Consider the following 18,923-nt stretch of genomic DNA (forward strand, 5'->3'; position numbering starts at 1 on the left):
CATGGGCCCCCTAATCAGTTACCCAATCAAGGCAGGGCCCCAGTTACCCACATGGGCCCCCTAATCAGTTACCCAATCAAGGCAGGGCCCCAGTTACCCACATGGGCCCCCTAATCAGTTATCTAATCAAGGCAGGGCCCCAGTTACCCACGTGGGCCCCCTAATCAGTTACCCAATCAAGGCAGGGCCCCAGTTACCCACATGGGCCCCGTACCTCCTCTCCTCCCCCCCTCGGATGGTTAGCAGAGCAGCAGCAGCAGGATGTCTCCCCTCATTGAGAGTGGACTCCTGGGTCTTCCTGTGGTTGCAGTAAAAAAAAAAAGGAAAATATATTCTACAGACACAGTGCCTTCGGAAAGTACCTGAGATTGGCTGGACCCCAGGAAGAATAGCTACTTCCTTGGCAGCAGCTAATGGGGATCCATCATAAATATAAATACACAACATCCCATAATGTCAAAGTGGAATTATGTTTTTAGAAATGTTTACAAATTGATAAAAAATGAAAAGCTGAAATGTCTTGAGTCGATAAGTATTCAACCCCTTTGTTATGTCAAGGAGCCTAAATAAGTTCAGGAGTAAAAATGTGCTTAACAAGTCACATAATAAGTTGCATGGACTCTGTGTGCAGTAATAGTGTTTAACATGGTTTTTGAATTACTAACTCATCTCTGTACCCCACACATACAATTATCTGTAAGGTCCCTCAGTCGAGCAGTGAATTTCAAACACAGATTCAACCACAAAGACCAGGGAGGTTTTCCAATGCCTTGCGAAGAAGGGCACCTATTGGTAGATGGGTAAAAATAAAGAAGCAGACATTGAATATCCCTTTGAGCGTGGTGAAGTTATTAATTACACTTTGGATAGCGTATCAATACACCCAGTCACTACAAAGATACAGGTGTCCTTCCTAACTCAGTTGCCAGAGAGGAAGGAAACCTCTCAGGGGTTTCACCATGTGGCCAATGGTGACTTTAAGACAGTTACAGAGTTTAATGGCTGTGATATGAGAAAACTGAGGATGGACCAACAACATTGTAGTTACTCCACAATACCAACCTAAAGGACAAAATGAAAAGAAAGAAGCCTGTACAGAATAAAAATATTCCAAAACATTAGTTTTTTTTATGTTTTTTTTATGTGTTTGAGGTATTTTTTTTTTTTACAATGAAAAATTCTCCAGTCTGAACTGAAACGACTGAAACCAGGTAAAAAGTTGTCACGGCTGTTTAAAGGATCGGACCAAAGCGCAGGATGGTTGTATTTCCACATATTTATTATTACCGTGAAACGTTGCAATACACCAAATACTTGAAACAACAAAATAACAAAATCGTGACGCAGAGAGAAATACACACTACTCAAAAAATTAACAACCCACAAACACAAGTGGGAAAATACCCTACTTAAATATGATCTCCAATTAGAGACAACGAGGACCGGCTGCCTCTAATTGGAGATCATCCAACAACCCCAACATAGAAATAGAAACCTAGAAAAAACACATAGAAACAGATAACAAGAAAACCAACCAAAAACACCCCCTGTCACGCCCTGACCTACTCTAATATAGAAAATGACATTTTACAAGGGTCAGGACGTGACGAAAGTGTGTAGAAATGATAATGAACTTACATGCTAAGATTCTATCATACTAATTTCAAAAAGAGCTATTAGCAGCACTGTTTTGGTTGATTTAGTGTCTCAAACCAGTGAGTTTATTAGCATTCTATTAGCAGCACTGTTTTGGTTGGTTTAGTGTCTCAAACCAGTGAGTTTATTAATTAACATTCTTCATCAAGATTATGAGCAAAATGTTATTATTGACAATGAAAGAGGTGGGAATATGGTTCCCTTGTTATGTAATTGCTACATTTACTATCAATATAGCGTTAAAAAAATGTTTTCAAGATTGTATTTTGGCTATTCTTTTTCGCAATGCGAATATTGGATCGTGACTGAGACAACCTGGTTCAATTTGAGTCCTGAGGCAAAACCAAATTGAGAACCATTGCCTTAGACCCATATAGGCCCTGGTCAAAAGTAGTGCCCTACAGACCCATATAGGCCCTGGTTAAAAGTAGTGCCCTACAGACCCATATAGGCCCTGGTTAAAAGTAGTGCCCTACAGAATAGGGAGCCAATAGGGTACTGGATGAGGTGCAACCAAGAGGAAGGAGAGTCTCACTCTTTAATAAATCCTCTGTTTATTGTGATGACAAATACATTGACTGAGAACAGTTACAGGCTTTTATTTGTTCTGTACTGCTCTTACATTACAGTTAGAACTGTTTATAACCTTCATAGTAACTGGTCTAACTGTTTATAACCTTCATAATAACTAGTTTAACTGTTTATAACCTTCATAGTAACTAGTTTAACTGTTTATAACCTTCATAATAACTAGTTTAACTGTTTATAACCTTCATAGTAACTAGTTTAACTGTTTATAACCTTCATAATAACTAGTCTAACTGTTTATAACCTTCATAATAACTAGTCTAACTGTTTATAACCTTCATAATAACTAGTCTAACTGTTTATAACCTTCATAACAACTGGTCTAACTGTTTATAACCTTCAAAATAACTAGTTTAACTGTTTCTAACCTTCATAATAACTAGTTTAACTGTTTATAACCTTCATAATAACTAGTCTAACTGTTTATAACCTTCATAATAACTAGTCTAACTGTTTATAACCTTCATAATAACTAGTTTAACTGTTTATAACCTTCATAATAACTAGTTTAACTGTTTATAACCTTCATAATAACTAGTCTAACTGTTTATAACCTTCATAATAACTAGTTTAACTGTTTATAACCTTCATAATAACTAGGTGGTTTATAACCTTCATAATAACTAGTCTAACTGTTTATAGCCTTCATAATAACTAGTCTAACTGTTTATAACCTTCATAATAACTAGGTGGTTTATAACCTTCATAATAACTAGTCTAACTGTTTATAACCTTCATAATAACTAGGTGGTTTATAACCTTCATAATAACTAGTCTAACTGTTTATAACCTTCATAATAACTAGTTTAACTGTTTATAACCTTCATAATAACTAGGCGGTTTATAACCTTCATAATAACTAGTCTAACTGTTTATAACCTTTATAATAACTAGTCTAACTGTTTATAACCTTCATATTAACTAGTTTAACTGTTTATAACCTTCATGATAACTAGTCTAACTGTTTATAACCTTCATAATAACTAGTCTAACTGTTTATAACCTTCATAATAACTATTCTAACTGTTTATAACCTTCATAATAACTAGTCTAACTGTGTATAACCTTCATAACAACTAGTCTAACTGTTTAAAACCTTCATAACAACGAGTCTGTGTATAACCTTCATAATAACTAGTGTAACTGTTTATAACCTTCATAACAACTAGTCTAACTGTTTATAACCTTCATAACAACTAGTCTGTGTATAACCTTCATAATAACTAGTCTAACTGTTTATAACCTTCATAACAAGTCTAACTGTTTATAACCTTCATGATAACTAGTCTGTGTATAACCTTCATAATAGCTAGTCTAACTGTTTATAACCTTCATAATAACTAGTCTTACTGTTTATAACCTTCATAATAGCTAGTTTAACTGTTTATAACCTTCATAATAACTAGTCTAACTGTTTATAACCTTCATAATAACTAGTCTAACTGTTTATAACCTTCATAATAACTAGTCTAACTGTTTATAACCTTCATAATAACTAGGTGGTTTATAACCTTCATAATAACTAGTCTAACTGTTTATAACCTTCATAATAACTAGTTTAACTGTTTATAACCTTCATAATAACTAGGCGGTTTATAACCTTCATAATAACTAGTCTAACTGTTTATAACCTTAATAATAACTAGTCTAACTGTTTATAACCTTCATAGTAACTAGTCTAACTGTTTATAACCTTCATAGTAACTAGTCTAACTGTTTATAACCTTCATAATAACTGGTCTAACTGTTTATAACCTTCATAATAACTAGTCTAACTATTTATATCCTTCATAATAACTAGTCTAACTATAACCTTCATAATAACTAGTCTAATTGTTCATAACCTTCATAATAACTAGTCTAACTGTTTATAACCTTCATAACAACTAGTCTAACTGTTTATAACCTTCATAATAACTAGTCTAACTGTTTATAACCTTCATAATAACTAGTCTAACTGTTTATATCCTTCATGATAACAAGTCTAACTATAACCTTCATAATAACTAGTCTAACTGTTCATAACCTTCATAATAACTAGTTTAACTGTTTATAACCTTCATAATAACTAGTCTAACTGTTTATAACCTTCATAAAAACTAGTTTAACTGTTTATAACCTTCATAATAACTAGGTGGTTTATAACCTTGATAATAACTAGTCTAACTGTTTATAGCCTTCATAATAACTAGTCTAACTGTTTATAACCTTCATAATAACTAGGTGGTTTATAACCTTCATAATAAGTAGTCTAACTGTTTATAACCTTCATAATAACTAGGTGGTTTATAACCTTCATAATAACTATTCTAACTGTTTATAACCTTCATAATAACTAGTTTAACTGTTTATAAACTTCATAATAACTAGGTGGTTTATAACCTTCATAATAACTAGTCTAACTGTTTATAACCTTCATAATAACTAGTTTAACTGTTTATAACCTTCATAATAACTAGGCGGTTTATAACCTTCATAATAACTAGTCTAACTGTTTATAACCTTTATAATAACTAGTCTAACTGTTTATAACCTTCATATTAACTAGTTTAACTGTTTATAACCTTCATGATAACTAGTCTAACTGTTTATAACCTTCATAATAACTAGTCTAACTGTTTATAACCTTCATAATAACTATTCTAACTGTTTATAACCTTCATAATAACTAGTCTAACTGTGTATAACCTTCATAACAACTAGTCTAACTGTTTAAAACCTTCATAACAACGAGTCTGTGTATAACCTTCATAATAACTAGTGTAACTGTTTATAACCTTCATAACAACTAGTCTAACTGTTTATAACCTTCATAACAACTAGTCTGTGTATAACCTTCATAATAACTAGTCTAACTGTTTATAACCTTCATAACAAGTCTAACTGTTTATAACCTTCATGATAACTAGTCTGTGTATAACCTTCATAATAGCTAGTCTAACTGTTTATAACCTTCATAATAACTAGTCTTACTGTTTATAACCTTCATAATAGCTAGTTTAACTGTTTATAACCTTCATAATAACTAGTCTAACTGTTTATAACCTTCATAATAACTAGTCTAACTGTTTATAACCTTCATAATAACTAGTCTAACTGTTTATAACCTTCATAATAACTAGGTGGTTTATAACCTTCATAATAACTAGTCTAACTGTTTATAACCTTCATAATAACTAGTTTAACTGTTTATAACCTTCATAATAACTAGGCGGTTTATAACCTTCATAATAACTAGTCTAACTGTTTATAACCTTAATAATAACTAGTCTAACTGTTTATAACCTTCATAGTAACTAGTCTAACTGTTTATAACCTTCATAGTAACTAGTCTAACTGTTTATAACCTTCATAATAACTGGTCTAACTGTTTATAACCTTCATAATAACTAGTCTAACTATTTATATCCTTCATAATAACTAGTCTAACTATAACCTTCATAATAACTAGTCTAATTGTTCATAACCTTCATAATAACTAGTCTAACTGTTTATAACCTTCATAACAACTAGTCTAACTGTTTATAACCTTCATAATAACTAGTCTAACTGTTTATAACCTTCATAATAACTAGTCTAACTGTTTATATCCTTCATGATAACAAGTCTAACTATAACCTTCATAATAACTAGTCTAACTGTTCATAACCTTCATAATAACTAGTTTAACTGTTTATAACCTTCATAATAACTAGTCTAACTGTTTATAACCTTCATAAAAACTAGTTTAACTGTTTATAACCTTCATAATAACTAGGTGGTTTATAACCTTGATAATAACTAGTCTAACTGTTTATAGCCTTCATAATAACTAGTCTAACTGTTTATAACCTTCATAATAACTAGGTGGTTTATAACCTTCATAATAAGTAGTCTAACTGTTTATAACCTTCATAATAACTAGGTGGTTTATAACCTTCATAATAACTATTCTAACTGTTTATAACCTTCATAATAACTAGTTTAACTGTTTATAAACTTCATAATAACTAGGCGGTTTATAACCTTCATAATAACTAGTCTAACTGTTTATAACCTTCATAATAACTAGTCTAACTGTTTATAACCTTCATATTAACTAGTTTAACTGTTTATAACCTTCATGATAACTAGTCTAACTGTTTATAACCTTCATAATAACTAGTCTAACTGTTTATAACCTTCATAATAACTAGTCTAACTGTGTATAACCTTCATAACAACTAGTCTAACTGTTTAAAACCTTCATAACAACTAGTCTGTGTATAACCTTCATAATAACTAGTGTAACTGTTTATAACCTTCATAACAACTAGTCTAACTGTTTATAACCTTCATAACAACTAGTCTGTGTATAACCTTCATAATAACTAGTCTAACTGTTTATAACCTTCATAACAAGTCTAACTGTTTATAACTTTCATGATAACTAGTCTGTGTATAACCTTCATAATAGCTAGTCTAACTGTTTATAACCTTCATAATAACTAGTCTAACTGTTTATAACCTTCATAATAGCTAGTCTAACTGTTTATAACCGTCATAATAACTAGTCTAACTGTTTATAACCTTCATAATAACTGGTCTAACTGTTTATAACCTTCATAACAACTAGTCTAACTGTTTATAACCTTCATAATAACTAGTCTAACTGTTTATAACCTTCATAATAACTAGTCTAACTGTTTATAACCTTCATAGTAACTAGTCAAACTGCTCATAACCTTCATAATAACTAGTCTGTGTATAACCTTCATAATAACTAGTCTAACTGTTTATAACCTTCATAATAGCTAGTTTAACTGTTTATAACCTTCATAATAACTAGTCTAACTGTTTATAACCTTCATAACAACTAGTCTAACTGTTTATAACCTTCCTAATAACTAGTCTAACTGTTTATAACCTTCATAATAACTAGTCTAACTGTTTATAACCTTCATAGTAACTAGTCTAACTGTTTATAACCTTCATAGTAACTAGTCTAACTGTTTATAACCTTCATAATAACTGGTCTAACTGTTTATAACCTTCATAATAACTAGTCTAACTATTTATATCCTTCATAATAACTAGTCTAACTATAACCTTCATAATAACTAGTCTAACTGTTCATAACCTTCATAATAACTAGTCTAACTCTTTATAACCTTCATAACAACTAGTCTAACTGTTTATAACCTTCATAATAACTAGTCTAACTGTTTATAACCTTCATAATAACTAGTCTAACTGTTTATATCCTTCATGATAACAAGTCTAACTATAACCTTCATAATAACTAGTCTAACTGTTCATAACCTTCATAATAACTAGTTTAACTGTTTATAACCTTCATAAAAACTAGTTTAACTGTTTATAACCTTCATAATAACTAGGTGGTTTATAACCTTGATAATAACTAGTCTAACTGTTTATAGCCTTCATAATAACTAGTCTAACTGTTTATAACCTTCATAATAACTAGGTGGTTTATAACCTTCATAATAACTATTCTAACTGTTTATAACCTTCATAATAACTAGTTTAACTGTTTATAACCTTCATAATAACTAGGCAGTTTATAACCTTCATAATAACTAGTCTAACTGTTTATAACCTTCATAACAACTAGTCTAACTGTTTATAACCTTCATATTAACTAGTTTAACTGTTTATAACCTTCATGATAACTAGTCTAACTGTTTATAACCTTCATAATATCTAGTCTAACTGTTTATAACCTTCATAATAACTAGTCTAACTGTTTATAACCTTCATAATAACTAGTCTAACTGTGTATAACCTTCATAACAACTAGTTTAACTGTTTAAAACCTTCATAACAACTAGTCTGTGTATAACCTTCATAATAACTAGTGTAACTGTTTATAACCTTCATAACAACTAGTCTAACTGTTTATAACCTTCATAACAACTAGTCTGTGTATAACCTTCATAATAACTAGTCTAACTGTTTATAACCTTCATAACAAGTCTAACTGTTTATAACCTTCATGATAACTAGTCTGTGTATAACCTTCATAATAGCTAGTCTAACTGTTTATAACCTTCATAATAACTAGTCTAACTGTTTATAACCTTCATAATAGCTAGTCTAACTGTTTATAACCGTCATAATAACTAGTCTAACTGTTTATAACCTTCATAATAACTGGTCTAACTGTTTATAACCTTCATAACAACTAGTCTAACTGTTTATAACCTTCATAATAACTAGTCTAACTGTTTATAACCTTCATAATAACTAGTCTAACTGTTTATAACCTTCATAGTAACTAGTCTAACTGTTCATAACCTTCATAATAACTAGTCTGTGTATAACCTTCATAATAACTAGTTTAACTGTTTATAACCTTCATAATAACAAGTCTAACTGTTTATAACCTTCATAATAACTGGTCTAACTGTTTATAACCTTCATAATAACTAGTCTAACTGTTTATTTCCTTCTTAATAACTAGTCTAACTATAACCTTCATAATAACTAGTCTAACTGTTCATAACCTTCATAATAACTAGTCTAACTGTTTATAACCTTCATAACAACTAGTCTAACTGTTTATAACCTTCATAATAACTAGTCTAACTATAACCTTCATAATAACTAGTCTAACTGTTCATAACCGTCATAATAACTAGTCTAACTATAACCTTCATAATAACTAGTCTAACTGTTTATAACCTTCATAGTAACTAGTCTAACTGTTTATAACCTTCATAATAACAAGTCTAACTATAACCTTCATAATAACTAGTCTAACTGTTTATAACCTTCATAATAACTAGTCAAACTGTTTATAACCTCCATGATAACTAGTCTAACTGTTTATAACCTTCATAATAACTAATCTGTGTATAACCTTCATAATAACTAGTCTAACTGTTTATAACCTTCATAATAACTAGTTTAACTGTTTATAACCTTCATAACAACTAGTCTAACTGTTTATAACCTTCATAATAACTAGTCTAACTATAACCTTCATAATAACTAGTCTAACTGTTCATAACCTTCATAATAACTAGTCTAACTATAACCTTCATAATAACTTGTCTAACTGTTTATAACCTTCATAGTAACTAGTCTAACTGTTTATAACCTTCATAATAACTAGTCTAACTATAACCTTCATAATAACTAGTCTAACTGTTTATAACCTTCATAATAACTAGTCTAACTGTTTATAACCTTCACGATAACTAGTCTAACTGTTTATAACCTTCATAATAACTAGTCTGTGTATAACCTTCATAATAACTAGTCTGTGTATAACCTTCATAATAGCTAGTCTAACTGTTTATAACCTTCATAATAACTAGTTTAACTGTTTATAGCCTTCATAATAACTGGTCTAACTGTTTATAACCTTCATAATAACTAGTCTAACTGTTTATAACCTTCATAATAACTAGTCTAACTGTTTATAGCCTTGATAATAATGTGAATCTGTTTGTTCCAGGTATAATAGATCTGAGCTGCTGTTCTGGAAGGATGAAGGACTTGTATCAGTGAGGTATTTGCTCTGATCATCATTGTGGTCGGTATAATACATACATTACTGTTCACGTTTACATTTTGGTCAGACACTCCACGGCGACTTATACATAGTGCTATATGATGAAGTGTATCTCGCGGTTTAGACTCAGAGGTGAAACTCAGCACGAGACAGGAACAATCGCTAGATCAGACATCTCATTGTCATCATTGTTCTGTAGAGGCTAACCTGGCAGCCATGTTTCAAGTTCCCAGTTTTAATGTCACGTGCACCAGTACAGCGAAATGCCTTTCAGTTCTAACCCCAACAACGCGCTAATCAATAACAATGTAGTACTAAAAATAACAAGGTAGAACAAAAACACACAATGAATACAAATAAGAAAGTAAGCTTACTGTGTACAGGGACAGTAGTTATATACAGGGTCAGTGGCTATATACAGGGTCAGTAGTTATATACAGGGTCAGTGGCTATATACAGGGACAGTAGCTATATACAGGGTCAGTAGTTATATACAGGGTCAGTGGCTATATACAGGGTCAGTAGCTATATACAGGGTCAGTGGCTATATACAGGGACAGTAGCTATATACAGGGTCAGTAGCTATATACAGGGTCAGTAGCTATATACAGGGTCAGTAGCTATATACAGGGTCAGTAGCTATATACAGGGACAGTAGCTATATACAGGGTCAGTAGCTATATACAGGGTCAGTAGCTATATACAGGGTCAGTAGCTATATACAGGGTCAGTAGCTATATACAGGGTCAGTAGCGATATACAGGGTCAGTAGCTATATACAGGGACAGTAGCTATATACAGGGTCAGTAGCTATATACAGGGTCAGTAGCTATATACAGGGACAGTAGCAATATACATTTACATTTACATTTTAGTCATTTAGCAGATGCTCTTATCCAGAGCGACTTACAGTAGTGAATGCATACATTTCATAAATTTTTTTTTTTTCCTGTGCTGGCCCCCCGTGGGAATCGAACCCACAACCCTGGTGTTGCAAACACCATGCTCTACCAACTGAGCTACAGGGAAGGCTATATACAGGGTCAGTAGCTATATACAGGGTCAGTGGCTACATACAGGGTCAGTAGCTATATACAGGGTCAGTAGCTATATACAGGGTCAGTACCTATATACAGGGACAGTAGCTATATACAGGGTCAGTAGTTATATACAGGGTCAGTAGCTATATACAGGGTCAGTAGCTATATACAGGGACAGTAGCTATATACAGGGTCAGTAGTTATATACAGGGTCAGTAGCTATATACAGGGTCAGTAGCTATATACAGGGTCAGTAGCTATTTACAGGGTCAGTAGCTATATACAGGGTCAGTAGCTATATACAGGGTCAGTAGCTATATACAGGGACAGTAGCTATATACAGGGTCAGTAGTTATATACAGGGTCAGTAGCTATATACAGGGTCAGTAGCTATATACAGGGTCAGTAGCTATATACAGGGTCAGTAGCTATATATACAGGGTCAGTAGCTATATACAGGGTCAGTAGCTATATACAGGGTCAGTAGCTATATACAGGGTCAGTAGCTATATATACAGGGTCAGTAGCTATATACAGGGTCAGTAGCTATATACAGGGTCAGTAGCTATATACAGGGACAGTAGTTATATACAGGGACAGTTCAGTACCATATTAACAATGTACAGGGATACTGGAGTGATGGAGGTAGATATGTATAGGGGGAAGGGGACAGGGATACTGGAGTGATGGAGGCAGATATGTATAGGGGGAAGGAGACAGGGATACTGGAGTGATGGAGGTAGATATGTATAGGGGACAGGGATACTGGAGTGATGGAGGTAGATATGTATAGGGAGAAGGAGACAGGGATACTGGAGTGATGGAGGTAGATATCTATAGGGGTAAGGGGACAGGGATACTGGAGTGATGGAGGTAGATATGTATAGGGGACAGGGATACTGGAGTGATGGAGGTAGATATGTATAGGGGGAAGGGGACAGGGATACTGGAGTGATGGAGGTAGATATGTATAGGGGTAAGGAGACAGGGATACAGGAGTGATAGAGGTAGATATGTATAGGGGACAGGGATACAGGAGTGATAGAGGTAGATATGTATAGGGGGAAGGGGACAGGGATACTGGAGTGATGGAGGTAGATATGTATAGGGGGAAGGGAACAGGGATTCTGGAGTGATGGAGGTAGATATGTATAGTGGACAGGGATACTGGAGTGATGGAGGTAGATATGTGTAGGGGGAAGGAGACAGGGATACTGGAGTGATGGAGGTAGATATGTATAGGGGGAAGGAGACAGGGATACTGGAGTGATGGAGGTAGATATGTATAGGGGGAAGGTGACAGGGATACTGGAGTGATGGAGGTAGATATGTATAGGGGACAGGGATACTGGAGTGATGGAGGTAGATATGTATAGGGGGAAGGAGACAGGGATACTGGAGTGATGGAGGTAGATATGTATAGGGGACAGGGATACTGGAGTGATGGAGGTAGATATGACTAGGCAACAGAATATAAGATAGACAGAGTAGCAGCAGCTTGTATGATGATTGTATGTGAGTGTGTGTGTGCGTATGCCAATCCACGTGAGAGATGCAGACTCAGTCTTAACCTTTAAGTCTCATCTCTTCAGTAGGTCCTATGATTGATTGTAGTCTGGCCCAGGGGTGGGAATGTGAACGACAAGGCACTGGAGTGACGAACCACAATTGCTGTCTCTGTCTGACCGGTTCCCCTCTCTCCACTGGGATTCTCTGCCTCTGACCCAATTATGGGGGTTGAGTCGCTGGCTTACTAGTGCTCTTCCATCTATTCCTATCCTCGGGCTCATTTCGGTGGAGGAGATCTTTGTGGTCTATACTCAGCCTGGTCTCAGGGTAGTAAGTTGGTCTGTTGATATCCCTCTAGTGGTGTGGGGTCTATACTCAGCCTGGTCTGTTGATATCCCTCTAGTGGTGTGGGGTCTATACTCAGCCTGGTCTGTTGATATCCCTCTAGTGGTGTGGGGTCTATACTCAGCCTGGTCTGTTGATATCCCTCTAGTGGTGTGGGGTCTATACTCAGCCTGGTCTGTTGATATCCCTCTAGTGGTGTGGGGTCTATACTCAGCCTGGTCTGTTGATATCCCTCTAGTGGTGTGGGGTCTATACTCAGCCTGGTCTGTTGATATCCCTCTAGTGGTGTGGGGTCTATACTCAGCCTGGTCTGTTGATATCCCTCTAGTGGTGTGGGGTCTATACTCAGCCTGGTCTGTTGATATCCCTCTAGTGGTGTGGGGTCTATACTCAGCCTGGTCTGTTGATATCCCTCTAGTGGTGTGGGGTCTATACTCAGCCTGGTCTGTTGATATCCCTCTAGTGGTGTGGGGTCTATACTCAGCCTGGTCTTTTGATATCCCTCTAGTGGTGTGGGGTCTATACTCAGCCTGGTCTGTTGATATCCCTCTAGTGGTGTGGGGTCTATACTCAGCCTGGTCTGTTGATATCCCTCTAGTGGTGTGGGGTCTATACTCAGCCTGGTCTGTTGATATCCCTCTAGTGGTGTGGGGTCTATACTCAGCCTGGTCTGTTGATATCCCTCTAGTGGTGTGGGGTCTATACTCAGCCTGGTCTGTTGATATCCCTCTAGTGGTGTGGGGTCTATACTCAGCCTGGTCTGTTGATATCCCTCTAGTGGTGTGGGGTCTATACTCAGCCTGGTCTGTTGATATCCCTCTAGTGGTGTGGGGTCTATACTCAGCCTGGTCTGTTGATATCCCTCTAGTGGTGTGGGGTCTATACTCAGCCTGGTCTGTTGATATCCCTCTAGTGGTGTGGGGTCTATACTCAGCCTGGTCTGTTGATATCCCTCTAGTGGTGTGGGGTCTATACTCAGCCTGGTCTGTTGATATCCCTCTAGTGGTGTGGGGTCTATACTCAGCCTGGTCTGTTGATATCCCTCTAGTGGTGTGGGGTCTATACTCAGCCTGGTCTGTTGATATCCCTCTAGTGGTGTGGGGTCTATACTCAGCCTGGTCTGTTGATATCCCTCTAGTGGTGTGGGGTCTATACTCAGCCTGGTCTGTTGATATCCCTCTAGTGGTGTGGGGTCTATACTCAGCCTGGTCTGTTGATATCCCTCTAGTGGTGTGGGGGCTATGCTTTGGCATGTGTATAGAGTCCTGTCTGAGTGTAGAGTCCTGTCAGTGTGTAGAGTCCTGTCAGTGTGTAGAGTCCTGTCAGAGTGTAGTGATTTCCCAGGCCTTCCTTGCCTGATATAGAGGTCCTGGATGGCAAGGAGCTCAATCCCAGTGATGTACTGCGCCGTACGCACTACCCTTTGTAGCGCTATGCAATCGAGGTCGGTGCTGTTGCCATACCAGGCAACTTTTTGAAGATTTGAGTGCCCATGCCAAACTTTTTCAACCTCCTGAAAGGGGTGAGAGGCACTGTTGCGCCTTCTTCACGACTGTGTGCTCGCGTGTGGACCATTTTAAAGTCCTTAGTGATTTGGACACCGAGGAAGTAGAAGCTCTCGACCAGCTCTCGTCCAGTGTGCCCATGACCATATGGAATGTTGGCTCTATGCTTGGAACAGCAGAATTCATTCTATCAGAGTTGTGAACCTTTCTCAGTGCTCGATATACGTAAGAATGGTATCACTATTGTCACGTCATGACCATGGTAAGCTGTTATTTTCTATTTTAGAGTAGGTCAGGGCGTGACGGGGGGGGGGGGTTATTCTATGTGTTCTATTTCTATGTTCTCAGGGTCTAGTTTTTGTATTTCTATGTTGGTTTGTTTGGGGATGATCTCCAATTAGAGGCTGCTGGTCCTCGTTTTTTCTTCCTGGGTTTTATGGGTTATTATTTTTGAGTAGTGTTTTGTTTCTCCTCTGCGTCACGGTTTGTTGTTTTGTCGATTCAGTTTATTTATGTATTGCAAAGTTTCACAGATTAAATAAAATGTGGAACTACACACACGCAGCACTTTGGTCTTCTACTCCTTTCGACAGCCGTGACAACTATTACTCAACCATATTTAATGAATCTCCAACACTACTGATCTGAGGGGGACTCTGTGTCTATAGCAGGTCGGATTCTATGGGGAAATACTTCCACATACACAGCCTATCATTGGCCCCAGGCTCTGAGTGACACCTGGGTTGGCCAATAAGGGCCTCTCTAGCCTCGGGTGTCCCAGCCTCTCTGGCAAATGCTGACCTTTCACTTCCTGACGCAGCAGTTGTATTTAACACAGCCACGTGCCCCCCCCACGACCTCACTCGCTCTCTCTCTCTCACACACACACACACACACACACACACACACACACACACACACACACCTGAGCTGTAGAACTAGGTGATGATGTATTGTAGAATCAGGTGATGATGTATTGTAGAATCAGGTGATGATGTATTGTAGAATCAGGTGATGATGTATTGTAGAATCAGGTGATGTTGTATTGTAGAATCAAGTGATGATGTATTGTAGAATCAGGTGATGATGTATTGTAGAATCAGGTGATGGTGTATTGTAGAACTAGGTGATGATGTATTGTAGAATCAGGTGATGATGTATTGTAGAATCAGGTGATGATGTATTGTAGAATCAGGTGATGATGTATTGTAGAACTAGGTGATGATGTATTGTAGAACTAGGTGATGATGTATTGTAGAATCAGGTGATGATGTATTGTAGAATCAGGTGATGATGTATTGTAGAATCAGGTGATGATGTATTGTAGAATCAGGTGATGATGTATTGTAGAATCAGGTGATGTTGTATTGTAGAGTCAGGTGATGATGATGTATTGTAGAATCAGGTGAGGATGTATTGTAGAATCAGGTGATGATGTATTGTAGAATCAGGTAATGTTGTATTGTAGAATCAGGTGATGATGTATTGTAGAATCAGGTGATGATGTATTGTAGAATCAGGTGATGATGATGTATTGTAGAATCAGGTGATGATGTATTGTAGAATCAGGTGATGATGTATTGTAGAATCAGGTGATGATGTATTGTAGAATCAGGTGATGATGATGTATTGTAGAATCAGGTGATGATGTATTGTAGAATCAGGTGATGTTGTATTGTAGAATCAGGTGATGTTGTATTGTAGAATCAGGTGATGATGTATTGTAGAATCAGGTGATGTTGTATTGTAGAATCAGGTGATGATGATGTATTGTAGAATCAGGTGATGATGTATTGTAGAATCAGGTGATGGTGTATTGTAGAATCAGGTGATGTTGTATTGTAGAATCAGGTGATGATGATGTATTGTAGAATCAGGTGATGATGATGTATTGTAGAATCAGGTTATGATGTATTGTAGAATCAGGTGATGATGTATTGTAGAATCAGGTGATGTTGTATTGTAGAACTAGGTGATGATGTATTGTAGAATCAGGTGATGATGTATTGTAGAATCAGGTGATGATGTATTGTAGAATCAGGTGATGATGATGTATTGTAGAATCAGGTGATGATGTATTGTAGAATCAGGTGATGTTGTATTGTAGAATCAGGTGATGTTGTATTGTAGAATCAGGTGATGATGTATTGTAGAATCAGGTGATGTTGTATTGTAGAATCAGGTGATGTTGTATTGTAGAATCAGGTGATGATGTATTGTAGAATCAGGTGATGATGTATTGTAGAATCAGGTGATGATGTATTGTAGAATCAGGTGAGTGATGTATTGTAGAATCAGGGTAGGAGTATTGTAGAATCAGGTTGATGATGTATTGTAGAATCAGGTGATGATGGTATTGAGAATCAGGTGATGATGTATTGTAGAACTAGGTGAGGATGTATTGTAGAATCAGGTGATGATGTATTGTAGAAATCAGGTGATGATGTATTGTAGAACTCAGGTGATGATGTATGTAGACTCAGGTGATGATGTATTGTAGAATAGGGTGATGATGTATGTAGAATCAGGTGATGATGTATGTAGAATCAGGTGATGATGATGTATTGTAGAATCAGGTGATGTTGTATTGTAGAATCAGGTGATGATGTATTGTAGAATCAGGTGATGTTGTATTGTAGAATCAGGTGATGTTGTATTGTAGAATCAGGTGATGTTTGTATTGTAGGAATCAGGTGATGATGATGTATTGTAGAATCAGGTGATGATGTATTGTAGAATCAGGTGATGATGTATTGTAGAATCAGGTGATGATGATGTATTGTAGAATCAGGTGATGTTGTATTGTAGAATCAGGTGATGATGTATTGTAGAATCAGGTGGATGTTGTATTGTAGAATCAGGTGATGTTGTATTGTAGAATCAGGTGATGATGTATTGTAGAATCAGGTGATGATGTATTGTAGAATCAGGTGATGATGTATTGTAGAATCAGGTGATGTTGTATTGTAGAATCAGGTGATGATGTATTGTAGAATCAGGTGATGATGTATTGTAGAATCAGGTGATGATGATGTATTGTAGAATCAGGTGATGATGTATTGTAGAATCAGGTGATGTTGTATTGTAGAATCAGGTGATGATGTATTGTAGAATCAGGTGATGATGTATTGTAGAATCAGGTGATTATGTATTGTAGAATCAGGTGATGATGTATTGCAGAATCAGGTGATGTTGTATTGTAGAATCAGGTGATGATGTATTGTAGAATCAGGTGATGATGTATTGTAGAATCAGGTGATGATGATGTATTGTAGAATCAGGTGATGATGTATTGTAGAATCAGGTGATGTTGTATTGTAGAATCAGGTGATGTTGTATTGTAGAATCAGGTGATGATGTATTGTAGAATCAGGTGATGATGTATTGTAGAATCAGGTGATGATGATGTATTGTAGAATCAGGTGATGATGATGTATTGTAGAATCAGGTGATGATGTATTGTAGAATCAGGTGATGATGTATTGTAGAATCAGGTGATGATGATGTATTGTAGAATCAGGTGATGGTGTATTGTAGAATCAGGTGATATTGTATTGTAGAATCAGGTGATGATGATGTATTGTAGAATCAGGTGATGATGATGTATTGTAGAATCAGGTGATGATGTATTGTAGAATCAGGTGATGATGTATTGTAGAATCAGGTGATGATGTATTGTAGAATCAGATGATGATGTATTGTAGAATCAGGTGATGATGTATTGTAGAATCAGGTGATGATGTATTGTAGAATCAGGTAATGTTGTATTGTAGAATCAGGTGATGATGTATTGTAGAATCAGGTGATGATGTATTGTAGAATCAGGTGATGATGTATTGTAGAATCAGGTGATGATGTATTGTAGAATCAGGTGATGATGTATTGTAGAATCAGGTGATTATGTATTGTAGAATCAGGTGATGATGTATTGTAGAATCAGGTGATGTTGTATTGTAGAATCAGGTGATGATGTATTGTAGAATCAGGTGATGATGTATTGTAGAATCAGGTGATGATGATGTATTGTAGAATCAGGTGATGATGTATTGTAGAATCAGGTGATGTTGTATTGTAGAATCAGGTGATGTTGTATTGTAGAATCAGGTGATGATGTATTGTAGAATCAGGTGATGATGTATTGTAGAATCAGGTGATGATGATGTATTGTAGAATCAGGTGATGATGTATTGTAGAATCAGGTGATGATGTATTGTAGAATCAGGTGATGATGTATTGTAGAATCAGGTGATGATGATGTATTGTAGAATCAGGTGATGATGTATTGTAGAATCAGGTGATGGTGTATTGTAGAATCAGGTGATATTGTATTGTAGAATCAGGTGATGATGATGTATTGTAGAATCAGGTGATGATGTATTGTAGAATCAGGTGATGATGTATTGTAGAATCAGGTGATGATGTATTGTAGAATCAGATGATGATGTATTGTAGAATCAGGTGATGATGTATTGTAGAATCCGGTGATGATGTATTGTAAAATCAGGTGATGATGATGTATTGTAGAATCAGGTGATTATGTATTGTAGAATCAGGTGATGATGTATTGTAGAATCAGGTGATGTTGTATTGTAGAATCAGGTGATGATGTATTGTAGAATCAGGTGATGTTGTATTGTAGAATCAGGTGATGGTGTATTGTAGAATCAGGTGATGATCTATTGTAGAATCAGGGGGGTGGGGGTCAATTTGAAATAGTCCGGTGGCCAGTTGAGTAATTGTTCAGAAGTCTTAGGGCTTTGGGGTAGAAGCTGTTAAGTATTT

This window comes from Salmo trutta, chromosome 1 (genome assembly GCF_901001165.1).
Source record: "Salmo trutta chromosome 1, fSalTru1.1, whole genome shotgun sequence".
Classification (NCBI taxonomy): Eukaryota; Metazoa; Chordata; class Actinopteri; order Salmoniformes; family Salmonidae; genus Salmo; species Salmo trutta.